General features: G+C 39.4%; 1 protein-coding gene across 1 annotated transcript in view; it reads left to right on the top strand.

The window, feature by feature from the left end:
• The first annotated feature begins 9,778 nt into the window (after positions 1-9,778).
• The window catches only part of nck2a (NCK adaptor protein 2a), a 33,009-nt gene continuing 26,191 nt past the window's right edge, over positions 9,779-16,596 (top strand). The window contains exon 1 of the mRNA XM_079230324.1: positions 9,779-9,808. The gene's annotated coding sequence lies outside the window, so the exon portion shown is untranslated. The remainder of the gene's footprint in view (positions 9,809-16,596) is intronic.

Here is a 16,596-nt window from a genome sequence, read left to right as displayed (position 1 = left end):
CAACAGCGCTTCAGAGAGATAACCCCAAGGCCCCCGTTCACTTGCTCATTCAGTCACCAGCGAGGACGTTTGGCCTTTTAAGGTCACTCAGTTGTTCACTCTCTCACATACTCACTCAGTGGTTCCCTTGCTCACTCCCTCACATACATTTCACTTCATCCGTCTAATAGTTGTGTTTCTCTCATAACAGCCTTATCATTCCATCCCTCCCTGTCCAACTTCCTGGACAAAGTCGAGTTATCAACTGCTGTTTTCTTTATGCTAGAGATATCTGTGGTGATCCATGTCATAATATTGCACGCACACACACACACACACACACACACACACACACACACACACACACACACACACACACACACACACACACACACACACACTGTTACATAATGCTATAATCTTCCTATGGCCAGTTGATACATCATGAAAAGGATGCCAAGGGTCAAACGTCAAAGATTGTTGTCCTGTGAGATTTGTCCTGACTCAAATGTCTCATCTGTCTTTACCTCCCTATATTTCTCCACGAGGGAATACGCTTTCAATCCCAAACCTCCAACGTGTCGGGTACAGTATCCAGGCCGGACAGACAACCGCATGGGTTCTAAGAAAATTGAAGAACTATTTTCTGCAACCCCACACTCTCTTGTTCACATGGGTACACCACCCTCCATCAAAGCTCTTCCCAGTCTGTCTCTTTCCAACTCTCTCATTTTCTCTTTTTGTCTCCCTCTGTTTGTATCTCTTTCTCTCTTTCTATCTCTTTATTTCTGTCTATTTGTCTGTGTTTCTGTCTGCCTCTCTGTCTCTCAAGTAGGTTTTCCTGACTCAGTGGACCATGGACACTCACCAGTGAGAAAATGCGTCACTAGTTTCAAGTGTTCTATTTTTGGGGCTTTTCAAAGTGTGTGTGTGCGGGGTATTACTTGCATGTATTTATGATTATATGTGTTGTACTGGCATTAGAAAAAAAGTTTGTTTTAGCCATTCTAGCAAAATGGCTGCTGGTCCACCACTTTGGTCCTGACTGAAATATCAGAACAAGTATGAGATGTACTAAAAGGAAAATTTGGCACAGGCATTTTGTACCGTCCCTAGGGGATGAATCCTATTGAATTTGGTGATGCCCCCTTTGTGAATGAATGGATTGTTATGAAATGTGTTTGTTTCCCTCGAATGAATAGTAAAACTTTATCTCTTTACTGTTCATAGTGCCATCATCAGCTCATCGTTTTCATATATCGCATACTGTGATTTATGACCAGATATCTACAATGCTATTGGTATTCCCATCAGCCTCAGCTGCACTTTGTGTTTAGTGCTAATAAGTACAGCTGAGATGATGAACATGGTATTATAGCTGATAAACATTAGCATTTGTCTCAAAGCTGCCTCACAAAGGTGTTAGCATGGGTGTAAACTCTTAGTCTTGTTAAAGTAGCTGTGGCAACGAGTACAGATTTTAACAATTGTTGTAGTTGTTGTATTACTGCAAGTGCTCCAAATGCCACTGGAAATTAGAATGTCATAAAAATGAACTTTTCAATGTTTATTATTCCTGTATACTTTTTTTTTACAGTTTAACGAGAAATAAATCCTTCGAAAGTAAGAAAGAATACAATTAATTATCCATGCATAGATGCCAAGAAGGGCCATAAAGAAGAGAAAAAACTAATTTCATCAAAACAACCATGCAACACTTCAACAATGTTGTCAGTCAATCGTGTCAACCATAAATTCCGCCAAACAAATAGATATAAAAAATATATATTCTATACACAATGTTTCTTATACTTGGCTCTAAACGTATATATGTGGAGTTGCATCCTGGTTAAACACAGTGCTTGTCTTTTTAAGAGATAATGAGCCTCTAGAGCCAACAAAATCCGAAAACCTGTGAGGTTAGGGAGGGTGAGTCACCTGCTAATTTCCTTATTCTGACATATATATTTGGTCCATTTTATCCATCTTGTTATGTACGTGTCCTTTCTTAGTCTCAGAAGGAAGGTCATTCTTTCCATCTCGTGGATTTCTTTAATGATTTCAGTTCAGTTTTGTATTGATGGTGAAAACCGAACTTTTCAAGGTTTAAACAGCTTGTCAATGCTGTAAAAAATATGTACTCTACTACTATTTATTCCCGTGGGGAAATTTGCAATGAATGCCTTTCTAAACTGGTTTGGGACAGGCCTGATGGAACAATAAAGGACCGTTGACATTTAGACTAGTCTACAAAATTGAAGTCCGATGACAGTTTGTCAAGCCAAAAGAGCGTGTTGTGCTGATTCAGAGCAAAACATTGAAGATAGATTTGATTACATTACCCAACAATCATTGCATTTTGTAATTTATTCATCTAATGTGCTTATAGTAAAAACAACCACCCAGATATTCCTCACCAATATTAATCACATATGTTCATAAATATATTCCTCTGATAGTGCCAATGTATGTAGAGTGTAGACATATTATAAATACAGTTATGTATTTAACCTTGGCATGGAAAATCATTTAACCACTTAATTTTAGGCATGTTGTCTAATTAATACCGCGAGGGCCAATATGTTTTATGCCCAACTGAAATATTGCCCAATGCAATAGCCTGCATGCCCTCAGTCATTGCCCCCCGGCCCTCAGCGTTTGCTTCTTGCTTGTCTTCAGCTGGCACACAGTTGTCCCTCCCTATGTGTGCTCTGGATCGAAACCTCAGCTGCTAAGGCCAGGGGACAGAGGAGCAGCTGTTTGGGCACTGCAAGGCTATCATGATGTGAAAGCCTGGCGCTTACTTCTGCTGCAAATACAGCCATGTGCAAAGGTCACGCACGGCCAACCCCATCATCACTAGTGAACTGTTAATCGTTAATGCCACAGCGACCAATCTAACTGGAATTGCTCTGGGTCACCCAAGATCCAATATGATCCTTTGGAAAAACTTCACTGCACTGCCTGTCAAACTGGTGGAAATGGATCCCACCAACTGACTTTAAAGAACGTGCAGCGTCATAATGAAGGTCTCAGATGGGCAATTAGTGCTGATGAAGAGGGACAGAATCGTTTTGGGCTCCCACTGTGGGAAGAGGGTAAACTGAGCAAGTGTTAATACCATAGACTGGATTTGATGTTGAAGACTCATTACTAGATTACCTGCAATACTGTTATTGGCTTTCTTGCTGAGAATTGAATGAGAATAGTTATCACCCTTACCGTATATACTGTACGGACATACAGTATACTGAAAGGGTGGTATTTCTATTACTACTCTCATTCAATATAAGGCATACAGCTAGCAGCTAGTTAGCTTAGCACCAAGACGGGAACAGGGGGAAACCGCTAGCCGGGCTATGTCCAACGATAACAAAATGCATCTCTATTAGCATCTGTAAAGCTCACTTATTAACATCTTATCTTTTAAAATGTAAAAAACAAAGTGTAAAAATGACATTTCTAGTTCTCCACATATCACAATACCACAATATGGTAATATATGTATTTTCTATGGTACATTTTGGAATAATACTATCTTTTGTTATTTCAAGAGTACCAATTATGCCGTCAACAGGACAGTATATAGATCACTTCACGTATCTAATTGCCAGCTAATTGTGGTGTACCTAGATTTAGCCTTGCTAGACTCGGCTCCAAAAATCATATTATTCCTAGAATATTTGTTGAAAGACGTTTTTCTTGAGCAGGGCAATTTACATCATGTGGTATGATCATGTGGTACATATGAGAAAAATATGACGAATTATAAAAAATAAAATACTCTCACAAAACTTAATTGTGTGTTCTGCTGTCTGAATGCGAGTGCACAAGTAAAATTAGGCTAGAAATCCTGCTTAGGGTATAAGTCAAAGAGTGTCTATAGACTGTAAAGGATTCAGAGCTATTTATATTATATGCCATATGGACGGTATGGCCTGAGGCCCCATTACTCATTGTGCAGCCAGACAGAGATGAGTAGGATTACTTTTGGTATCTTATATCTGCAGCAGGATCATTTGACTAAAATCTGATTATGTTTGCAATAATTTAAATAGAAACCACCAACGAAACTATATGGTAATAGATGTTGGTTGTGCGCACGTGTCTGAAGATGCTTTAGATGGGGAGAGAACAGTTGATTCTGCATATCACATTTGCTTTAAGAAGCTCCTGCTCATTAAAGCATCCTTCTGTGCACACCTGTTTATTCCTTGATAATTCTATTAGGACAGATGACATCCCAAACATAAAACCAGGAAAAACAAAACTGTTGAAAATATAACGTAAAGCAAATTGAAGTCTTGCAAATGCAAAATAAAATTCAATTCAAATTAGTGAAACTACAAAGTATTAGTTTTTTGCCCCCAAACTAAAACACCTGTTCCTGTGAACATTTCTTTGGTTAGTATGGTTGCTTTGTTCCCTCAAATGAATGACGACGATTAAAAGCCTCTTGAGCTCATTTTCATTCCGTCTTCACTCTGTGCCAAAGTAGTGATGTGGGTCTATATACGACACAGCAAATCTTCAGTCATTAAGCCTGGTGTTGTGTTCGCAGACCGCTAAATCCCTGCAGAGATTAGAGGGACGTTTCAACCCCAGCAGTCACCAGACACTTTATTTAGATGCTATTTAGATCTTTGTCTTTTGTCTTTGTTCCATTTTCCTTTTACGTACAAATCCACCCAAACAGTCAAACTTACACCAACAAATACTGCAAATTACTACAATCTGCTTTCCTTTGGAATCACCTCTGTTACATGTGACATTGGAAAGCACACATTAATATGGAAACTCTCTTTGGCACTCAGCAGTGAGGTAAGGGGATTTAATGAGCAGTGTCATTATTTATGGTAAAAAGACAGATAACTTAAAATTTGTTTAAGAGCGACGTCAAGTGAACACCAACACTTGTCTATGTTGTGGATTGGGTTGGAGTACATTTTTTCGCAATTTGTTCCTTTACTGTCTTCTCTTCTTCTGATGATGGCTCAGTATAATATCCAGCTAATCTGAAGTCCCAGTCTTAATAACTTAATAGGTCGCTCCTAGTTGTTTTTCTCGTGGTCCTATTGACTAAGAGGGTGCTGCTGTCTCATCTGACCTCACTTATCTAGACAACAACTGGGCCCCTCAGTCTCTGGCTACATTTATCTTACTAATTCTGTCTGTTGCAAAGCGAGGGCAGCTGTCATGGTGGCGCTCTGGCAGCAAGAACCAAGCACAATTTTCCAGAATACAGATCCAAAGGATCTGGGGGCCTGTGAGGTCTGGGGGGCCTGGCGGTGTGGCAGCTGGGGCCAACTGTGCCCAACGGTCCCCACTGTGTAATGCTGCTGGTTATTATTATTGGCTACTATAAAGGCCTATAGGTTTGGTCAAAGATGAGTTTTTTTTTTTTTACTGTTTCAAACTGTCAGTTCAGTACACACTTCTAACCAGGAAGTAACTGATTTTAAATCACAGCTGAACAAACAAAAACTGCAGATTCGGTCAATGACAAGTAAGTTCAGTTTAAGGATTTGGTGTCGCAGGTTTGTTCAAAGATTTACTGAAGAGCTCTGAAGAGCCTCTCTTCAAATGTGTCCGACATTTTTGTCTCTCTGCATACAAAGAGTTGGAAGCCGAAGTCTCTCAGAGAAGTTTGCTCTTTGGTTTTTAAATACTTTAAACAAATGGAATGCAAAGGTTTTGATTATTGAGCTTTAGATGAGTCTGTAAGCGTATTTTGTTCTCTTCAGACAAAGCCAGGCTACCTGTTTCCGCCTGCTTCCTAATAAACTTGACGATATTAATTAAAATACATGTTGGTTAAATCACTTTATATCGCTGAATGAGGTGACACATTGGTGATTGGGCCTTTGGCCCACTGATCTCAAGAAGCCTCCTTTTGTTCTCTTTGAAAAAATCTCAAGAAGCGCTCTCTGGAAGCTATTTTTCCAAAACGCATCTGAAATTATAGCTTATCAACATAAGGCACTTACGTCTTTGAGATAGCAACATGAACATAGACTCTGTTACCAGTTTATTAGATATACCTTGTTTGAACTGAGACGTGTTTCTAATATTTAAAATATATAATTTATTGCAGGTTTTTTATTATACTGCATTGGCTTTAGCTCGGTGTATTAAAAAAAAACTAATCAGAAAGTATGTTAAAACATACACATTATAAGATTGAATCAGTAAATGTAATCAGATTTCTGACTGTTATACACATGATATGTCCTGATGGTAGCTTTCTATCTGCAAATGGCAGTCTTGGGGCTCTGAAATAACTTTTTCACACCGTAAGGTGATTTGGAGATGGCATGCATGCCACAACAAATATGCACATTTCATCATACACATTCCACATAACCACAAATTGCACTGGCCTGGAGGCCACAGAATAGCATGCATAGCCCAGGAGCCACTGGCTCATCGCGTACATCATCACTTGCAATCAGCTGGCCTTTAAGACTGGCGCCAAAATAAACATCCAGTTTCATCAGCGTTGTAACTATAGCTCCGCTCAGCTCTCGGCGGTCTCTCAGTGGGGTGACTTGGTGTGGCTGGTGAGAATATGAGGGGCGTGGATCTAAAATGGAAGACATCCTGGTTAGAGCAGTGGCAGAGAAAGTGTTGACAAGTGTTACTCAGCCTTGATTTATAATTCAAGCTCTCCTCTGGCTGAAGAGAGGAAGAGTATGAAAGACAACCCATTCCAATCCTTTTGCACTTTTACGTCAGCTTTGAATCCCCTGTTCCCTTGTTAATTTAACGATGACGTCTATATGACACCAGCTTTACTTGTTGGGCGAACATGCTCCTCAGCTCTAACTTAGATGTAACAAGCATGTGCTTGTAATTTCTTGTTGCTTTCTAATCAGATTAATTTATTAAAGTCATTGTTAATATTGAATGAGAGTGGGTGGAACATTCAACCATGGGTTGGTTGTTTGAATATCCTGACACTATATTGACCCAGTGAAGGCTGGTATGTGTGCTGACGTGGACAAACGATGACGGAAATGGTGACAAGCTTTTCTGTCAGGGATGCTCTGCCCCCTTGTGATGGGAGAGACAAATCTCTGTGCATGAAACTTTTCATTTTAGATTTAGATTTTTGCACACAGATGAAACTATTTTGTTTTCGCCGTCAGGTCTGTCATTTTTAGTTTGCGTCCCAGAATCTCAGATGAGTATAGAAACCGTCATGCCCTCTCCAGTGTAGGAATAGAGATTCAACATGTGGAGGCGCTATAGCACAAGGAACAAGTGAACGAAGTTGCATCAGTGTACCTGACCTAACTGAACTGTTTAAGTCAAATGAGGTTTGTGGCCATGAGAGATATACATTTAGACTGAATGTACAGGTCTGTAGGGGAGTAGGCTGGCATACACTGTACCTATTGTACAACATGGCAGGTGGCATACATATGATGTAAGCCTTTGGTTTACAGTTTGGATGTCTTTGTGTCTGTATGTTAGCTTTGTCGTCATAAACAGAGAAAAATCAAAGAGTCAAAGATAACCCAAAGACGTTTTTTTAAGCCCTTTCCCAATGAATTCAACTGTAATTGCTTCTTTAATTACTTGTTTATTTGATTTGATGGATAAAGCACCTTGATAAAAGCTTACTTAAAAAGAAATGTTGAAAGGAAATAAAAACGAGACAAAAACAGAAGAAAAAAAAAGACACATATGCTTACACACAAAAAGACAGTCAGAAGCTCACACTGGCTGCATTGTCTAGTTGTTTCTCAACATGGATAATACCTTGGAGTGCCTTCCTGAGCCAAAAGTCAGTGAACCTTATGATTGAGTACAATTTTTCTGTATGATGAACTTTAATCCTACAGTAAATGCCAACCTTCTTTTATTAGCGAAATAAGACTGACTCATTTTTTACCAAGCTGTCACTTTATATACAAGCTCAAGGTTTACTCATCCAACACTAATCTTCCCAGGAGCTAATAAATCACACCACAATATTCTACAATATATTCCAGCTTTCATGTCACTGACCAATACCAGAACATAAATATATTTCTCTTTTACTTAAACCTTTAGCATTGTTAAATATCATATCTGCTCAACCATAAACCACTATATTGTTATTTATTTGTACATAAAGTGAAAACAAAATACTAAATAGTCTACAATATTGCTTCCTTTTCATCACTTTACCTACCATATACTTAACCATGGGCTACTATTGCATAGATAGTACCTGTAAGGTGTATAAAACATGTTTATGACCATGTTCAGGTTGCAGCGTAGTAAATATGAGCTCATTGTATTGTAGTTTTATTTCTCTCATGTGTACTTTGCTTATTGTTTGCTGCGGTGATATTTCATTCATTTTCTTATTTGAATGTGGTCTCATCAATTCATTATGTGGTCTTGAGTGTGTAGTCTAGACTGTTTTGTGTACACTAATATTGCTACTTAGTATATGTCAGATGATCCAAAGGTTTGTATCTAAAATGTAAAGGTTATTCTTGACCCAACAGTCACGATGAGGTCCATTTTGTTTCTGAATTAATTCATCTAATACACGTGATACAAAAAAAGAAAAGTAAAGCAAATGTCTCATTGTCATCAGCAAGAGGCGCCATAGACCCCTATAGTTCGTCCCTTTTCCTCTGGCGTTGTCCTGTACCAGTCCCGGCGTTGGTGACGTCACCAACAGAACCGACAATCAAGCTACCTGAAAACATCCCAACTACACCGGAGACTTGTGACTTTCAAATTAACGTTTCTTTTCTCTTTAATAAATATTTTGAAATAAACTAAATTTATGTTAACAGCCTAATAATAAAAACAAAATAAGTAAAAAAAAGACTTTAAGCTACATACTCAACAGTCATTAGCTTTAGTGTAAGATTTAATGTTTTTTAAGAGCTCATTGCTCTATTGTATTTTGGTTATTTCATTTCATTTTATTGACAGTCATTTTTTCTAGACTTTATTTAACTGTGTTCCCGATATGTATTGCTGCCAGTAGTTTTTGCTGATAATATCTAGATACCTTTACATGAATCCTTCACTATGTGAATGCTTCTCCCTCCACTATTTGCAGACTTCTTGTGACATAATTTGTTTTTACTGCAATTTAGAGCTGTTCCCAAAATATGGGACTACTTATACTACTATAGTGCAGAGGTACATATTGCACTATTTTACTTCACTACATTTATTTAACACACACAGTAACTTGCTACTGTTTACATAAAAAAGAAAAACACATGATGTGTGTATACAATATGATGCAGTATTACACTGCTAATCTGCCCAGTGGTATACAACGTATCTAAAATTGGCACCAAATTGACGAACAGCTTTATTGGGCAATAAAACATAGCATTAATATGCTATTTCATATATTTGCTGGTGATAAAATCTGAAAAGTACACTATTCTATAGCAAAAATTAGGAAAGGAGGCATTCTACATACGAGTACTTTTATTGTTGAGCCTTTAAGTGCATTTTGATGATAATACTTTAAGTAAGTATACTTCAAGACTGATGTATTTTTTGAGCAGGTCTGCTATCCAACTACAGTTTTATTTAGAAATCTTCGAGCGGAAGTGGGTTGTACATCCGGACGAGCTTGATACAAGTGATTGAGGTAGAGGCAGTCAGCCTGCGACAGAAAAACAAACGAGGATAGGTCGAGCAGCGCACAGTCAGCCCATGTTTTAAAAGAGCAATAAACAGTGGAACCCAAGGTTATGTGGATTTAAACCTTCATTTGGTCGTTTTAACGCGGGCACAGTCACTTAGTTTGTGGTTCTCGTTGAGGAGGAGCGTGTCCAGTCTCTCTGGAGTGAGCACTAAGGTAAGCTGGAGCCGCAGCTCAACTGTGTAACTTGGTGCAGTTGGACGGGCTACTTTGTCCACTCGCGCGCTCGTTAAACGTCACCTATTGTTTTATTTTCTCACGTAAACTTAAATCACTCACGTGGGTAAAAGTTTGGGACAGAAATTGTGTTTCACTCTCCTCACTTTCTGTATTTGACGCGGGGTCTTTGTCCACCCAGATGAGGTTTAACTAGACCGCGGGGGTTTCTTTACGCTCGTGCTTGTTAGGGTTATATAGCACATTCTGAATGGCTTTTTCTTTTTGATATTCTCACAACTATCACAGTTGGTTTGAATTCACCCTCTTACCCTTATGCAATATTTACACAGGCCACTTCTTAAAAGGCCTGTACGCGCAGGCTACTATCGCAGACATCAGTTCTCCAAGACATCTGTTTTGTTTGACTTATTTTTCTACATTTGTGTTTCTTTATTTACTTGTGTTAAAAGCACAGTTCGTCATTTGTTCACCCGGCGCGCGTGTGTGTGTGTGTGTGTGTGTGTGTGTGTCTGAGCTTGTTGTTTAAAACGCAGCAGCTTACACAATGAACCACATTTGCCATACACCATAGATTGGCGACTGTGCCACATGCCGAGCTTGTCAACGCCCCAAGTGGCACGTGAGGGTAACTACACCACGTCTCTCATCAGGGCGCATCAGTGTCCTCCTTGCTCATGAATCATCCAGAATTAGTATTATTTTTAATTTCTTTACACGTACTGTGACGGCAATGCCATGACGTTGCAGGCAGTATGTTCTGGGTGCAGGGATACTTTCAAGGCACACCTATTCTGCAGACACACCCTTAAAGGCACCATGGTTACGTGGAGTTATGGACATGGTTCGCTCAGCAATGATGGGTATGTGGAAGTGTAATAACAGACTGCCAAGCCTGTATTACAATAACTTCCTGTCTTGAGTCATATGTTCACGAGTCTAAAGGCCTAAAAAATGTGGTTTGTAAATTCTTTGCAAGTTTCACTTGATGAATCTAGATGGGTTATTAGTAATACTCACCGGATATAACTCGCCTTACTTTCACTTCATTACAGCGGGAAATATTGCATATATGTTTGTTTGCGTTGGTCTCAGTGTGCACAGATAATAGCTGTGGTAGTTTGGAACAAGGACAGCAAAGCTGGGCTAATAACTTAAAGAACAGACCGGACTATTATGTAGTAAGTATGGGAACAAAATAGGTGAAGGCTATATACTAAATAATAACAATACAATTAGAATAAAAGGTCCATATAGAACTCAAGTGTTTTGTAAGTTATAAACTAAACAAATGGAGCAAAGATATTTATCTGAATATCTAAGTTTGAGTGCTGGTGAAACAAAATGAAAACTTTTCCCCTGACACTTTCTTACACAAAGACCTGTAGAGTTGTTCTGATGCCGTAGAAGTGCCTCAGATACAGCCTCAAATGCTTGATTGTGTATCGGCAAGTCTGCGGCCCGATCAGATATTCTGTCGCATTGTTTATCTCACTACCCGGCCCGTACATTCTGCCCAATCAATACTGCGCATGTGCTACACTCTTCTTTCTCACCTCTAATTTGGCACTATTTGACACTGGAATGTTTTTAACACACTGATATCAGATTGGTACTCAGTATTGGCTGATAAGTAAGGTTAGGTATCAGGAAGATTTTTTTTTTCATATTGGACCATCTTTCATTACCTGAAAAATCAAGAAAGTAGTCGCTAGATTAAACAATAATGAGAATAATTGTTACTTGCAGCCCGACGCTGTTCTGCTGTATTTATTCTGCCTCTGCATAAAGTTTAGTCAGTTGAAACGTATTTGCCAAGAGGGGAAGACTCAGTTTATGGCCCTTCAAGTCTCTCTTAGGTTGAGCTGTCAAACATTTACCAGATACTGCTTGTAAACATTGAGAGTCATGGGAGTCAAACACAGGTGAAAGCATGAATTATTTTTCTGGGTTTTGAAATGAGATTAAACGGGAAGAGAGAGTTTGAACAGATCAACATTCACTGCTACACATTTATTTCTTTAAATAGTACAAAAGCACTTTCTTCCAGACGTCCTTGCTGCTGTCGGGCTGATGGACACCTGAAGGTTCCCCTTATTGGAAATCCCTTCAGTGGGCTGTTGGGGGGAAAAAGAGGACAATCGTTAATTGTTGCGGCTCTACACCTACAAGTAAGTCTATTCTAGCAGTTAAGAAGAGCTGAGACGATTATAGGCAACTCTTTTCATAAATGGATAGATCTATACTTTATTCATCCCCATGGGGAAATTTGTTTGTGGCAGCAGCAAGCATAATTGACGAATTGGTTTTTCATCTAAAGAAAACAAACATTCCCCCGTTTTCATTGTGAGCATTTTACAGATTAATTAATAGAAATAATCTCTAGTTGCTGCACTTGGTTGTAATGATTAACACCATATCAAGGCTGATAAAAAAGAACAAACAGGTCGGGGGTTATTGCTTCACTTTCTTATTCACACCTTGCGGTGCCATTTTTTTTATTGGTGTAACGAGTGAAACAAATTCCAGGTTGATAAAATGTCGTCAGTATATTTCACGATTATCCTAAATTGACAAGGTCCATTTGACTGCATCATTGCAGTGACCTTCATGTGATGTATTTTGGAAAACCGAGGTGCTGGTGTGGCCACAGTTGATCATGAGGTCGCAGGATTTGTTGAATGGAAGCCTTGTCTACTCGTTATGATGTGTTTGGACTCAAAATACTCATACGTAAACAAGGTGGTATCGCAGACTTGGTTTGGTGTCACTTGATTGTCGAAGCAAAATATGGAAACAGGAGGTAGCTTCTATTCAACAATCATAATTCAATTCACAGCCCTGAATTTGTCTCTTTACATCTTCGCTTTCGGTCGAGTTGGTTTTGACTCATCGCTTTGGGATTTCATTTCTTCTCTCTAATGTGTTGGCTTCTCAGTCCAACTCTTATCCCACAAAGTATGCCATTTAAATTATACCTCAACAAATGAGATAATAAGCCCAATCCTCTTTCTTCTTTTTTTTTTATTATGTGATTGCACAGCTATGAGCTGAGACTAATTTCTCTGCTCGTCTCTCTCGTATGCTTAATGGGCCTAAAATGTCCTCCCACACTAAGTGATTAAATGTCATGTGGCGCCGACGCAGTTTCTTGTTCATCTATTTGTAGTTTTGTATAGGATTTGGTGGAAAGAGAAACATCAATATTTAGCTTTTTTTATTTTTGTGGTTCAACTTTGTGTGACATGCAGTGTCTTTTTTTTGTGAGGCTAAAATATCAAAGGATTTATTACTGTATGCAGAAGATACGATGAGTCTGTGTGAACGGCTCATGGAGGGATATAATACGTCTACATGAATTAGTCTATGATAATTAAACAATTAAAGCTTAATACTTTAATAATGTCCTCTGTAGTTAAATCATTTAACAGTAATTTCAAGATCAGGTGAAATAGCTGTCTTTTTTTGCTCGCTGTGAGAAAAGGGCTTTAAAGTTTTTTTAAATTTTTTTTTATTATTTTAAAGCACTTAATTACAGTATGGTGTTTTTAGACTTTGCAAAGTTTTTTTTAAATGTTTGTAGTCTACATTTATATTTAGTATGCTGCCGTATGACTTATCATTTTTGGCCCCTTACCTCCATTGTTGTTTTCTCTCTGGACATCCCAAACAAAACCACACAACTTTTTATATTTATAATATGTGTCTCTCTGTCTGTGTTGATAACAAATAGTTTTCAGTTCCATTGTTTTGTGAGTTACTCTTTGAGTATCTCCAGTCCTCACAAAGCTATTGTGCAGCAGGGAATAGAGATCAAAATTGGCATTTTGACTTAGTAGACAGTAATGTCGGCCGCCCTAAGGAAATCCTAATCTCTCTGAGAAGGAATTAATAAGTGAAAGCACAGATGGGCGGTCAGGAGACACGGAGCGTTACTCATAAAGCGCATCATGTTGGTCGTGATGTAAAGGTCATTCTATTGTCATTGTAATCATCTTCAATCTGGGGAATGGGAAGCCATTAAACTGACAGTACATACATTTATGACAATAGATCCCCTTTCTATGACCCCATAACCCTATGAGGATTTGTGCTAATGAGAAGGTGTGTCCTTTCTTTGTGTGTTTTTGTTTTCAGTATTTATATATACATTTCTTCCTGGTATTATTGATTATTGCCTTCACGTTGCTGCAAATATATATTTCTTAATTGGTATAATTTTTCACCACGGGAGCAGGGTGGCTCCAGGGATGGCAATGTTGGTTGCTCCACCTTTTTTTTAATTTATAAATAATCGGGTTCCCAAGTAGGTGAATCGCAATGACTTTGATGATCAGATATTCATGATAGAGGACAAATCCTAAAGTTTCTGGTGGTTCCCTTACTCTCATAATCGTATACGTTACTCTCACATTCTTATGCTTCTTCAGCAGCCTGTCACCTCAGGCTTTGACATCTTCATGCACCATCCACCGATTAGAGTCCCCGTCTGTGGCTTTGTGGAGCAAGAGAGTGTCAGGCCGAGATACTGTACCACAGTACTACAAACAGCTTTACTCCTTTCCACCCTCACCCCAGCTCCTTCCCTTCATGGTCCCCTCAGCAGAGTAGGATTAGGCCCGGTGCCCAGTGGTGACACAATGACACTGGAGCCAACAGGCTGTTAGTTCAGTTGTTGGGCGTGAATTAGGAACTCAAGCCGGGTGGCAGAGGACATGAGAGAGGTGATGATAGAGATGGAGGTCGAGGAGGATGGCGTACTTAAGGAACAAAAGAAAACACTCAGGAGAGCTAACTGAAACACGACACTACTGATAAGAAGTAGAAAATAGTGTCATGAAAAACAAAAGGTGTGAATTACAAGCATAGGAGACAGATATTTGTGTTTGGATACTCCTGCGGTTTAAAAACAGTTTTTAACAATACTAAGCATCTACAGCGTCACCGGCTGCTTTGTGCTTTGACACAATGTTGCTTTAAACTAAATGCTTACATCAGCAAGCCAACATGCTTGCTCACATAAAACAACAACAAAAAAACAGAAAAGGCAAAGGATTAGCAAAGAATACATCACATGGGAACCATGAACTAAATGTTCCCATAGATGTTGAGATATTTTACTGTAGAGGTGCAATCTTTGTTTTGCTGTTGGTGTTATTAGAAAAGCTAGGGGTGTCACGCTTCTCCAAATCTTCCATTAGATTTTCGAACTAAGCATTTTTTATTTATTTTTTTCAGCACCATCATTTCCATTTCCAAATTCTTCTTAAACAAAAAAGGAAGAGAATATGAACGGCAAAAAAAGTCCCACTCACAAAGCATGGTAAACGAGACAGGGGTCCGTGTTTTGAGGCCGGGACAAGTGGGTCGCCACAGACCGCTCGCTGGGGACCGTCCGTCCCGGTTAACAATCCCCCGCAGGGAGGGGGGGTGCAGCAAGCACTAAGTTCACGGCCCCGGGGCGCAGCAAAGTCCAGGAGAGGGGTGCTGTGAAGCTGAAACGGCCGTAAACCGGCAGCCGCCGTCTTTTAGCCGTAGCTCAACCATCATTGTAGTTTCTGTGACTCATGAAAAGAGTTAATCTATTGTTTGAGTTTGTTCTATCACGTTATTTTCAGCGGATGCTTCGGCAGGCCCTTCATGCTCTAATTGATTTAATTAAGTGGACTTTTCCCCCTTTGGCTGTGCTGATGCACAACCCGGCAGTATGCAGGCAAACATTGAGTTATCTCACCCAGAGCACACGCTTTGCTTATCTGTGTTTCACAGAACGATCCACGCTCCCTCAGAGCATCGCTGCCCACGTCCCATGAATCCCTGAGGTTATTAACAGTCTCTCACCATTCCTATGGATGCTTTGAAAGGCACCAACGCTCTAATACACATTAGGCAATCAAGAATCGCTTCTCGCAGTTTGTAATGGGCAGACACGCGGAGTATGTGCTGGTTTTCTTGCTTCCTACGAGGTTGTCACTTCAGTTATGATAATTCAAATGTTCTTGCAAATTAGAGGAGCATGTGTGCACTTCATACGATCCCCACGGTAGAGTTTGCTGCAGCGGCGGATTCTATAATATTGTTTCCCCTTGACGTGTTGAAATGATTAACATTTCTGGCAGCGAGAGATATCAGCTGCATCTTGTTGACAACTTTCAAATGTTGTCTGTTTAATGAGCAAAAATGTGTAGTGACTCGTCTCTATCAAAACAATATTGGTATTTGCGTCGCATCACTTCCAGGGCTGCGCTTGTTAGTTCAATGTGTCAGACAGACACATATTTGATATCTTCAGCTGCTCATTTAATTATTTTGATTGTAGCCACGGGCCAAAACTAAGAAATACTATAACATAGCAACCCTAACTGTGCTCCCTTCGAATAAACAAAAATGTGGGTACTTTATATTGTTTATAGAGCACTGCATGTGTAGTTGCATTATATGGTCAACACAGCAGAATCCATTTTGTAGCATTTTCAGCTTTGCAGTGCAACAGGGGAACAATTTTGAAGAGGTCCACGGACTTGAAATTAGTTTGCCCGGTTATGAGTTTGTATCTATGCGACTGTGCCATTGTTTGAGGTGACGACTCTGCAGATTTTCAGCTGCTGACTTCACGATTAGCACTCCTTCAACCAGACACGGCTCAGGGAAATAAGCTCGTCTTGCAATTCGTTGGATTTAAAATAAAGCACACTCTCAGCTCGTGCGCCACAGGGTGTGCAAAACCTCTGGATGGTCAGTTGCTTATCTTAAATTATAATACGGGT

Source organism: Taurulus bubalis, assembly GCF_910589615.1.
Source record: "Taurulus bubalis genome assembly, chromosome: 15".
Taxonomy (NCBI): Eukaryota; Metazoa; Chordata; class Actinopteri; order Perciformes; family Cottidae; genus Taurulus; species Taurulus bubalis.
The sequence above is the reverse complement of the archived record's forward strand: the minus strand, read 5'-3'. Positions and strand labels throughout refer to the sequence as shown.